The 10816-nt window shown below is 47.5% G+C and overlaps 1 pseudogene across 1 annotated transcript; it reads left to right on the top strand.

The window, feature by feature from the left end:
• The first annotated feature begins 9636 nt into the window (after positions 1–9636).
• On the top strand, positions 9637–10525 carry LOC147662929 (endoplasmic reticulum-Golgi intermediate compartment protein 2 pseudogene; annotated as a pseudogene). The gene has a single exon (XR_015305465.1). The product of XR_015305465.1 is annotated as an endoplasmic reticulum-Golgi intermediate compartment protein 2 pseudogene (transcript).
• Positions 10526–10816: the final 291 nt, after the last annotated feature.

The raw sequence follows: 10816 nt of genomic DNA, 5'->3' as shown, positions 1-10816 counted from the left end.
ATACAGTATCAATCTGGTTTTGAATTAACACAAGCCCCATAAGCTAGCATTACCTCATTCCTAGAAATGAGTAGCTCTTACTGCACAATAAAATAACAAGAAGCTTAGCATCACCATACATAGATCTGCCTAATACACAAAGGTTAGTGATGCTCCCCATTCTAGTTTATGGTTACTAAGACTAGCTGGCACCCATTACAATATCTGTTTTGCCACCTAGCTTAGATCATAATATCAGGATGTGTACCAACTGTGACAATCAGTTTTACAACCCCTTTATTTATATAAGTTCAATCTCCGATATTCCTTAGATGCCCATATAATATTATACCGATCGGATATTCAACCCGATAATTCAAAGATGGCCGCCGTCTGGTTCCAATACGAGCGGCCATCTTCGAATCACATACGCGGTCTAGCTCCACACCCGGAAGCAAGACGAGCACTGGGGAAGTTTAATACTCACTTCTCCTAGCATGAGAAAGCGATCGCCGGTCTCAAGGGGAGCCGAGTAGGTTTACCGCCGAGACAATACCTCGTAACAAGTAAGATCTACCCCAGTTATTTAAATAGAAAAGTTACAATCACCACGCGTTTTTCGAAGCGCGTGTGGCTCCGATACTCAAATATTTTGGAACCTATAATTGTTTCTAATTATTCTACCACTAGGTAATTACGGGGATATATGCCCTTCCCGCGATTGACCATGAGGTTCAGTGAAACCCTTTAAAAAGTATGAATTTTCCCTCTTTATGTTTGTTTTGTCCGTTTTGTTATGTGTTGGACCCACAGACCATGCCACAAGTGTGTTGTTTACTTTAAAACATAGCCACAGATAATGCACGTAGGGTGTTCCTTTAGATATGGGGACCACTCGGTTTTGAATAGTGTGTGTGTGAAATGGGTGAAGGTGTATATACACTATCACTAAGGAGTTCATTGAGACACCATTTTAATGGAAAATGCTATTCTTGATTTCTGATAACATCATTGGATAAATGGATATTGTACAATTAACATTGGAAGTGTTTTTTCTTCACAGAATTACCAATGAATTGCAAAGAAAAGAGTATGTATATTCAAATATTATTATAGGCATACCTTTCACTTTTTGTTTTTTGTTTTTTGTTTTGGAGTAGTACTCACAGGGCTGGACCCTGTTGTAGTCCTGAAGAAGAGCTGTGGGGTACAGCTCGAAACTAGTTGACACGCTTACTAGGCACTGTGTTCCATAATAGAGCCGGTTTTCCTAGTAAACCACCCCATTTTTAGGTCTCGGACCGGAAATGCTGGCTTGCCAGCTTCCGGTCAGAGAATTAATGATTTTGAGTATGGAGCTTGAACCCGCCTCTGTACTCGACCTCTCCTCAATTGGCTGGCTTCCTAAACGGAGGCCAGCCATTGGAGGAGAGATCCATTACTCCGATGTAGCCCCGTCCTTTTCGGATTTGGGGGCGTAATTTTTGCTGTTCTTTAGACAGTGACGTCATCCGTCACTCAGCACAGCAAAACACGCCCCCAAATCCGAAAATGGCCGTGCGTTTCTCCAAGGCATTTTCTCCTTGCCTCGGAGAAACGTGGTGGTGTTTTCGGAGCTGCTCGCCTCCTTAGGAGCTGCTCGGCTTCGCTCGCCTCCTCCCTTCCCTCTGCCCTCCTCGTTGCGCTGCAGCTCTCCTCCGTCGTGCTAAAAATCACATCGGACCGCATTTGGTCCACTTCTTCACTCCTCCCTAGGAGCTGCTCGGCTCCGCTCGCCTCCTCCCTTCCCTCTGCCCTCCTCCGTCGCGCTCTCGCCTCCCTCCCCCTCCCTCTGCTGCAGCTCTCCTCCGTCGTGCTAAAGATCACATCGGACCGCATTTGATTTCCCCGCTTTTCAGCTCGTGATTCGATCCTGCTCCCTCCCACTACCCTCCCCGTGGGGTTGGGCTCACCTGTTTCCTGCCCGCTTGGGCAGGTGTTCCGAGTGGGTTTGCGTCCTAGAGGTGCCCCGAGCCGTGCACTATCCAGTGCGCCCGGGGCTCCTCTTTAAAAGTGTCTAAGATAAACAGTATAAACATGATCTAATTTAGCCAACAGTGAAGTCATTACTGACCTGGCAGCCTCACAAATGAAATCTTTATAATGCAGCATTTCATCACAAAAGAAAATATTGTACATGGATGGCACCACAGAATACCAATAGGGAAGTCTAGTACATCTCTCTTTTTACGTCGAGCTAAAACAGCGCATGCGCCGTTTGTTCCGCGACATTTTGTAAAGGGGAGCTCAAAAGTGCCACCCAGCCTCTGCTTCCTGGCCACAAGCATGAATGCACGTGCGTGCACCATCTGCTTTTCCTGCATTCTTTGTTGTCATGGCGCCTCTCACACCTGCCCCTCCCTCTCCCCCATCACAGAGCGGCCTCAGGCTCAAAGTACGTTGCACGCTGTGCTCGTACTCAGCAGACGTTTTGTGTATTCCAATAAACAGACACGTGTTTTACTGGGCTTCTAACGCTCCCTCCCACCACTGTGCCTCGGTCACACTATTCTTCCCACCCACTCTACAGGTCTCTCTCTCTCTCTCTCTCTCTCTCTTTCTCTTTCTCTTTGTATTCTGCTCTGGCGGCCTCTTCTCCCCCATCCCTCCGCATTACCACCTCTCTCTGTCTATCCCACTTGTTACTTCTCCTTCCGCTCTCTCTCCTGCACCCTCTGTATCGTTTTCTTTGTTTCTCCCACTCTGACCAGGTTCATCTGCTGTCACCTGTGCATTGGTCCCTCCTCCCCTGCCACTTCTCCCCATATCAATCTGACACTCTCATCTGGCACCTTTTTCCCTCCATCATTCTATTGCCTCTGCATTGTCCACACTCTTTGTCTCTTCGGTTCTCCTCCTTTCCCTACAATCTCGTATCTCCTTTTTCTTCTCCCTAATTCCGACCTGCCCCCTCCCCCACCCCACAACTCCAACCCACCGGAGGGGAGGGATATTTCCCATTTCTTGCGGTGCTTAACTATTGTAAAACCGGGAGTGTCCAAGGAGGATATTTGTAAAGCGCTCAGCCCTCTGTGCTTCTAGGCGCTTCTTGTTATGTTAATGGTTTGAGCGGCGTGTGCACAGTACAGGAGTACAGTGCACAAGTCATTAGTCTCCGGAAGGTTAATCCAGTTGGTCCAATTGAAAGAATTTAAGGCCACAGCTCGCACACTGCATACAAAGCCTTGAGCTGGCTATATTGTGTTCTGACAATATTGTTTTTACTGTCGCCACCTCAATATTTAGACTCCTGTGCACCTCCTCACACATTTTCACAGAATTACAATTGCAACGGGAATACCCGCCCATTGCTCTGTGCACCCTGCAAAGAGGCCAAGCATTGGATGGCCACGTATTCCGAACACCTTTTGAAGTCACTGACAAGCACTGTGTTAAACTCGCACTGCTTTCAGCCTCACCTTCAGAGCTCTCAATTGTGCCCGCTATAAACACCTACTCAAGAGTAAATGTTTCATGGAAAAATAAAGAAACACAGCACCCTGGAAATAGTTTACTTAATCTTGCATTTCTTAAGAACGTTAAACGGGAAATAGAAACAAGAACTAAAATACTGACATGGATTACTTACATTTTTTTACATGAATTATTTAGAACTCAATCAGTGTTTTTAGCCAGTGAAGTTAAGGACCTGAATATAGGGCCCAATGGTGACCTGTTTCAAAATTAGTTTTAATTACTACCTCGTGTGAGATTCGGGGGGCCCGGCCCACTTACCGCCCTGCCAGCCCACATGTGTGTTTGCCAACTATACCACTCCAGATATTCAGGACAGACCTGGTACTGCTCCAATAGGCAGTGGCTGCTGGGGATGCTGGTGACTCTTTCAAGGTGCTTGGAATTGGTTTGGGGTTCCACTCCAGTACGTTTCTTAAAAATCAAAAGCTTGAGAAGGCAAATCAAATTAGAAAAAATAAGGACCTCAGCCTCTCCCTGCACCGTCCCTTCACTGATGCACTCTCTCCACAGCCCCTCCCTGCACCGTCCCTTCACTGCTGCACTCTGCTCAGCCTCTCCCTGCACCGTCCATTCACTGATGCACTCTCTGCTCAGCCTCCCATTGCATCGTCCCTTCACTGCTGCACTCTCTTCAGCCTCTCCCTGCACCGCCCCTTCACTTGTGCACTCTCCTCAGTCTCTCACTGCACCATCCCTTCACTGCTGCACTCTCTTCAGCCTCTCCCTGCACCATCCCTTTACTGATGCACTCTCTCCTTAGCCTCTCCTTGCACAGTCCCTTCACTGCTGCACTCTCCTCAGCCTCTCACTGCACGGTCACTTCACTGCTGCACTCACTCCTCCTCCCCACTGCACCGTCCCTTCACTGCTGTACTCTCCTCAGCCTCTCACTGCATTATCCCTTCACTGCTACACTCTCTCCTCAGTCCCACTGCACCGTCCCTTCACTGCTGCACTCTATGCTCAGCCCCCCACTGCACCGTCCTCTTACTGCTGCACTCTCTGCTCAGCCCCCACTGCACCGTCCTTTTACTGCTGCACTCTCCTCAGCTTCTCCCTGCACCGTCCCTTCACTGCTGCACTCTCTGCTCAGCCTCTCCCTGCACTGTCCCTTCACTGCTGCACTCTGCTCAGCCCCCCCATTGCATCGTCCCTTCATTGCTGCACTCTCTGCTCAGCCCCGCCCCCCATCCAGGCTGCAGCCCTCACTCCTCCACTGCACCATCACTCACTGCTGCACTTTCTCCACAGCCTCTTATGGTACCGTCCTTTCACTGATGCACTCTCCTCAGCCTCTCACTGCACCATCCCTTCACTCTCTCCTCAGCTCCACTATACCGTCCCTACTACCTCATTCTCTCTATCACTACCTCACTCTCTCTTTCACTAACTCACTATCTCTCACACTACTACACTATCTCTCATTCACTCTCTCTCTACCTCAATCTCTACCTCACTACTCAACTCTCTTTCTCACAACATCACAATATCACTACCACAGGAACTATATCTCTCTAACACACTACTTCACAACGTAACTCTCTCTATCTCACTACCTCACTCTCTCTACATCACTACCTAACTCTATCTATTACTATCTCACTATCTCATTCTCACTGCCTCACTATATCACGACACACTCTCTCAAAAATTCACAACTCTCTCACTACCTCACAACTTCACTCTCTCTCTCTAACTCACTGCTTCACTCTCTCTATCTCACTACCTCACACTCTCTCTATATACTACCTCACTATCTCTCCCTCACTATATCACGACACACTCTCTGTAAAGTTCACTACATCACTCTCTCACTACCCCACAACTTCACTCTCTCTATCTCACTACCGCACTCTCTCTCTCTCTCAAATACACTAACTCACTTTTACTCTCTCATACACTACCTCACTCTAGCTCACTACTTCACAACATCGCTCTGTTTCTATCTCAATACAGCACAACAACTCTCACCCTCACTACCTCATTCTTTCACGACCTCTCTCTATCTCACTACCTCACAAACTCACTCACTACCTCAATCACTCTCTCTCACTACCTCACTTTTTCTATCTCACTAACTCACTTTCACTCTCTTTCACTACCTCTTTCTCTATTTCACTACAGCACAACATCACTCTATGCTTATATCTCACTACCTAACAACATCCCTCTCACTACCTCACTCTTTACTACCTCACTCTGTATCTCACTACCTCACTCTCTCTCACTCTCTCTCTATTTCAATACCTCACTCGCTCTCTCTATCTCACTACCTCACCCTCTCTCTGCTAATGCAATAGGTATCACATATGCAAAAAACAAAGCTAATGCCAATATAAATGACAATGCCATTTATTTAGGGATACAAAAAAGATAAAAAAATAATGAGCAATTCTAATAGCTCTACCTATAATATTGCCGAGACCATTGCATTGTAAATGCTTGTTAATATATCCACTAGGGGCCTGAATAAAGTTAGTTTAGCCCACTAGAAGGATATTTTTAATTTCTTTCACTCCACTTCATTTTCCCCTTTCTCTCACATTACACGACACATAGTCTTCAGATAAAAGTGCTCCTTCGCAATTGCGATAGTCGCAGCACGCCTCAACCCGCAGCTGGGTTGAGAAGCCCCAATGATGAAGCATGTCACCGTGAGGAAACTCCGGTGAGTGAGGGGACTATAAAGAAAAAGTTTTCTTTCCCTGTTTCTGAAACAGACCTTAAGGTGTCATGTTCCAGAAGTTAGCCAGGTTCTCTGGATCTGAACTTTTCAGATCTTTTTTTGAATTAGGATGTTTCCCGTCAGTGACTGCACCCACCTGCAAGGGGATGTCTGGGGGTCCATAGGACCCCCTTTACTTCCTGCAGGGGGATGCTCTCAGGAGGCGCACTGAAATGGCACACTGGGAGTGTGCCCCATGAGAGCTTCTTTGCCACTGCGCCCGTAATAGTAATACACTGCAGGCGCAGACAAAGGAATTCCCTCATTTGCATAGGACACACAAGGGAACGCCCCCTGAAGGTAGAGCCGACACTAAGTGTGCCAGCGCTATTGGCATTATTTATCGGGATGCACAAGCATCTGCGCGCCTTCTGCAATACCAAAGTGCCCCTGTGGCATGCAAAGCGGGAGCAAATGCCCGTTGCGGCCCCAGATGTATGACTAATAAGAACTCTAGTTGCTTTAGCTGCGCTGGCACTGTCACTCTCCCAGGAGGCTGCTCCTTTCCAAAATGCCTCAACAATTGTCCAATCTAGACATGAAGTGTGCCGGTAGTATGAACACAGTGCTATGATAATGGCAGTAATATGTGCAGTCTTTGGTCCTTACTCTTTTTTTTGGTCACACTTTCAAATATGTAAGGCAAATGTTTGAAAGGACTATCAACTGAAACAGCATTAGTCCAAAAACCCAAGCGCCAGCGTGGTAGCTAAACAACAGTTCAGCTGCCATCTTGAGAAAACGAGTGGAATCCGGCAAAACGTTGGTGCTGTGCTGATGGAGGGTAGAACTAGAGTGCATTTAGCATTTTTTGTAATGAAATAAAGAACATTTGTTTTTGACAAAAGACTTTAGTATTGGATTGGAAGGTACTTTTTGTAAGAGGCGGCATCAGTCATTCGTGTTTCTCTGTCATTTACAGTCAAAGAACCCCAAAACTAGAAAAGTTAGAAGTTCCAAGGAACAATGAAACATGCTGAAGAGCAAAATCAAATGCACCCAAAAAACAAAAGGACTAACAAGATCATAGACCTGTTCTAACTATAATTAGATCTTTTTGCGCGTAAGGCTAAATACTACAAAGGCATCTGCCATCAGCAACAAACGGTTTTTCAGAAGGGAAATGTCATGAACTAGTTCTTGTCTCTTCCCTACTGCTCAGCTGGAATGTGCGATGACCTCATAGAATGTTTAGATGCCTGTGTGTGTGTGTGTGTGGGGGGGGGGGGGGGGGGGGGGGGGGAGAGACTCACTTGGTGAATGCAACAGGAAACGCACTTGAACTATACACACAATAGAGAAAAATGTCAACATCCTTTCGCTTGCTTGCTACAGCAAACGTGGTGAAGAAAATATATAAAGGAGGCAGCAATATAAATTCGATGTGTGTATTGTTAACATGGATGGAGCCTGATGTGAATAATCCTAACTGCATGTGTGTGAACCAGAGTCCCAATCGATTGTAGGTGGCTCGAGGGTCCCATTTGAATCGAAGAACCAAGTTAAAGGGGAGAGGCAGAAACCTCAGATATGGTGGTGGGGGGGGGGGGGGGTTAAAACAAGATATTAGGGAGTAGTTTGCAAAAGAAAGAAGTAAAAGGGAAGTTTAGTAGCTCGGGCATTAATAATGAGTTGTGACGAGGTAATGGGAATCCAGGTGTGTGCAAACTTGTATAGTTGGGACAATGGGGGAGGTGGGGTGGGGGTAACGGGAAGATCTTAGTGGATGTTGGTGAGGCAGCTCGAGGGTGTATCCATCAGTGTAAGGGAGGCTTTCAGTACCGGGCACAGAGTCTCCGCTGGCCATAGGTCTCCTGGGGAAGGAAAGATCAAGTGGTCTAAGAAGGGGGAGGAGGATCGTCAGTAATGAGGTCTTTAAGTTGTGGGAGCATAGTGTCTCAGGCTGCTGCAATGGGGTGTTTGCAAAGTCGTCAGGTCTCTTTCCAGAGTAGCATCGAACTATCCATCCACCCCCCCCCGCCCCCCAATCATAGCATTGCTCATTGCTGCTGGAGTAGGGCCGGGGACTGTGGAGCTCTGCCGTGGAGGGTCAAAAGGCGTTTTGCAAGGAGTAGACCAGAGGTATTCAAACTTTTCCAGGTTGAGCCCCCCCCAGCTGAATTCCCCCAGATGTTGGGCCCCCCCCACCACCCGACCGAAACCTCGGGCATCCGGCACACCACATGATCGCCTGCAACGCGCACACCACGGGCCATATCCGACAAACAATGCTCAGCACAACAAGAGTGCCTAGCAAACTGCAGGCCTGTGAGTGGGTGTGGCGAAACGACAGAGGCGTACCACACAGCTCAAAACACAATCCTCCAAGGCAAAGGAAGTCATCACAACCCTCCCCATCCATCATGTACACCTTGTCATCCACTAACTCCCCCACCATTCATTCCTTCCCTCCATCTGTGCCCCATCCACATCCAAACCCCTTCAACCAATTGCAAACCCATCCACCATCCATCCCTCCATCCATCATCTCCCCCATCCATCCTTCCATCCACCCCCTCACCCATCCATCCATCATCCATCCCTTCACCAAATCCATCCCCTCACCAATCCATCCACTCTTTCACCCATCCATCCACCCACTCATCCACCCAAACACTCACCCCTTCACCCAAGCTATCCTCCCACTCATCCATCCACTCCTCCATTCATCCATCCACTCCTCCATTCATCCATTCACTCTTCCACCCATCCATTCACTCTTCCACCCATCCATTCACTCCTCCACCCATCCATCCACTCACTCATCCAACCACCCACCCTCTCAACCATCCAGCCATCCCCCACCCACTCATCCATCCACTCAGTCACTCATCCGTCCACCCACTCAACCCCCCACTCATCCATCCACCCACCCATCCATCCCTCCCGCTCCCCACCCTCCTCCCACTCATGCATGCACTCTCTGACCCATCCATCTCCATGCTCCTCTCCTCACCCATCTATGCACACACCTGCCCATCCACTCTGCCAATCATTCATCCTTGTCCTCACTCATCCATCCATCCTCCCCCCTCTCTCTCCATTCCCCCCTCACCCAGCCACCCATCCCTCCATCCATCCTTCACCCTTCACCCACTCATCCATCCACTCATGCACTCAAGAATCCATCCATTGACCTCTCACCCATCCCCCGTCCATCCACCCTCCTCAATCACCCATCCATCCCCACATCCACCCCTTCACTCATCCATCCATCCATTCATTCATTCACCCCTTCACCCATCAATACATCCATCGATCACTTCTCTCATCCATCCACCCACCGACTCGTCTACCATCCACCCCCCCCATCGATCCATCCACCATTTCACTGATCCATCCATCCATCCCTCCACCCATCCATCTACCCTTCCAACCATACACACATCCATCCACTCCCATCCATCCCTCCACTCATGCATCCATCCTCTCTCCCACCATCCATCCACCCCTTCACCCATCCATCCATCCCCCCCCTGCAAGTAATTCAGAATCGCCTGCAGGAGGAGCACTCTCTTCAAGATGTAGTTTTCAAAAGTGCTGTCAAAGGTGCTTCAACAGCTCTGCCGCCAAGGGAAGACTCTTTGTTGCAACCTCCAGACGCATGCAGAATACACGGGCATCTGTATGTCAACAAAGTAGCAGGGAACGTTCACATCACAGTTGGCAAGGTAATTCCACATCCACGAGGCCATGCACACCTGGCAGCACTCGTCAGTCACGAGACATACAACTTTTCTCATCGAATTGACCATATGTCATTTGGAGAGCTGATTCCTAGCATTATTAGCACCCTTGATTGAACGGAAAAAATTGCTTCAGATCATAACCAGATGTTCCAGTATTTTATCACAATTGTGCCAACAAAACTCAGAACATACAGAATCTCATCTGACACTCATCAGTTTGCAGTGACAGAAAGAGAACGTGTGATTGATCATGCATCAGGCAGCCATGGCTTATCAGGCATTGTCATGAAATATGACATTAGTTCACTAATGGTGACTGTGACAGAGTCTCATATGCCATTTTGGCAGTTCTTAGTGAGACTGTGTGGTATTATTGGTGGAATTTTCTCAACAACGGGCATGCTGCATGGAATGGCAGAATTTATTGTAGACATCGTCTGCTGTCGTTTCAAGCTAGGAGCTTACAAGCAACCGACTGTTCCTCTGCACCATGGAGACACAAATAACCACATACTTCTACTTGAAGAAAACAGTACGCATTGACAAATACACCTGGAACCATGTTCCAATTGTTGTGATGAAAGCCACATTTTATTTCAATAAAATACCAAAAACAGTGTGCAGTATATTTCGGAAAATGAAAAAGTACAGGCTTTCCATTAGAAGATAAAGCACAGCAAATCAACCCATAACAAAAATAATACTGTTGTGAAACAGACCTTTTAATGAAATTAATGCAAATGGTCACACTTTGAAAAAACTTGCATTTCACCTTAAGTTTTTCGATCAGTAGCAGAGGCAGCGTTAGGTTTGGGAAATGGTATTAGTCTCCATCCCTCAACCAGAATGTGCCTTTTACATTGTTCTTTCTTATTATGTGTCTTCGTAAGAAATCAATTGAAAACAT

The sequence above is a fragment of the Lissotriton vulgaris genome, unplaced genomic scaffold (genome assembly GCF_964263255.1).
Source record: "Lissotriton vulgaris unplaced genomic scaffold, aLisVul1.2 SCAFFOLD_287, whole genome shotgun sequence".
Taxonomy (NCBI): Eukaryota; Metazoa; Chordata; class Amphibia; order Caudata; family Salamandridae; genus Lissotriton; species Lissotriton vulgaris.
The sequence above is the reverse complement of the archived record's forward strand: the minus strand, read 5'-3'. Positions and strand labels throughout refer to the sequence as shown.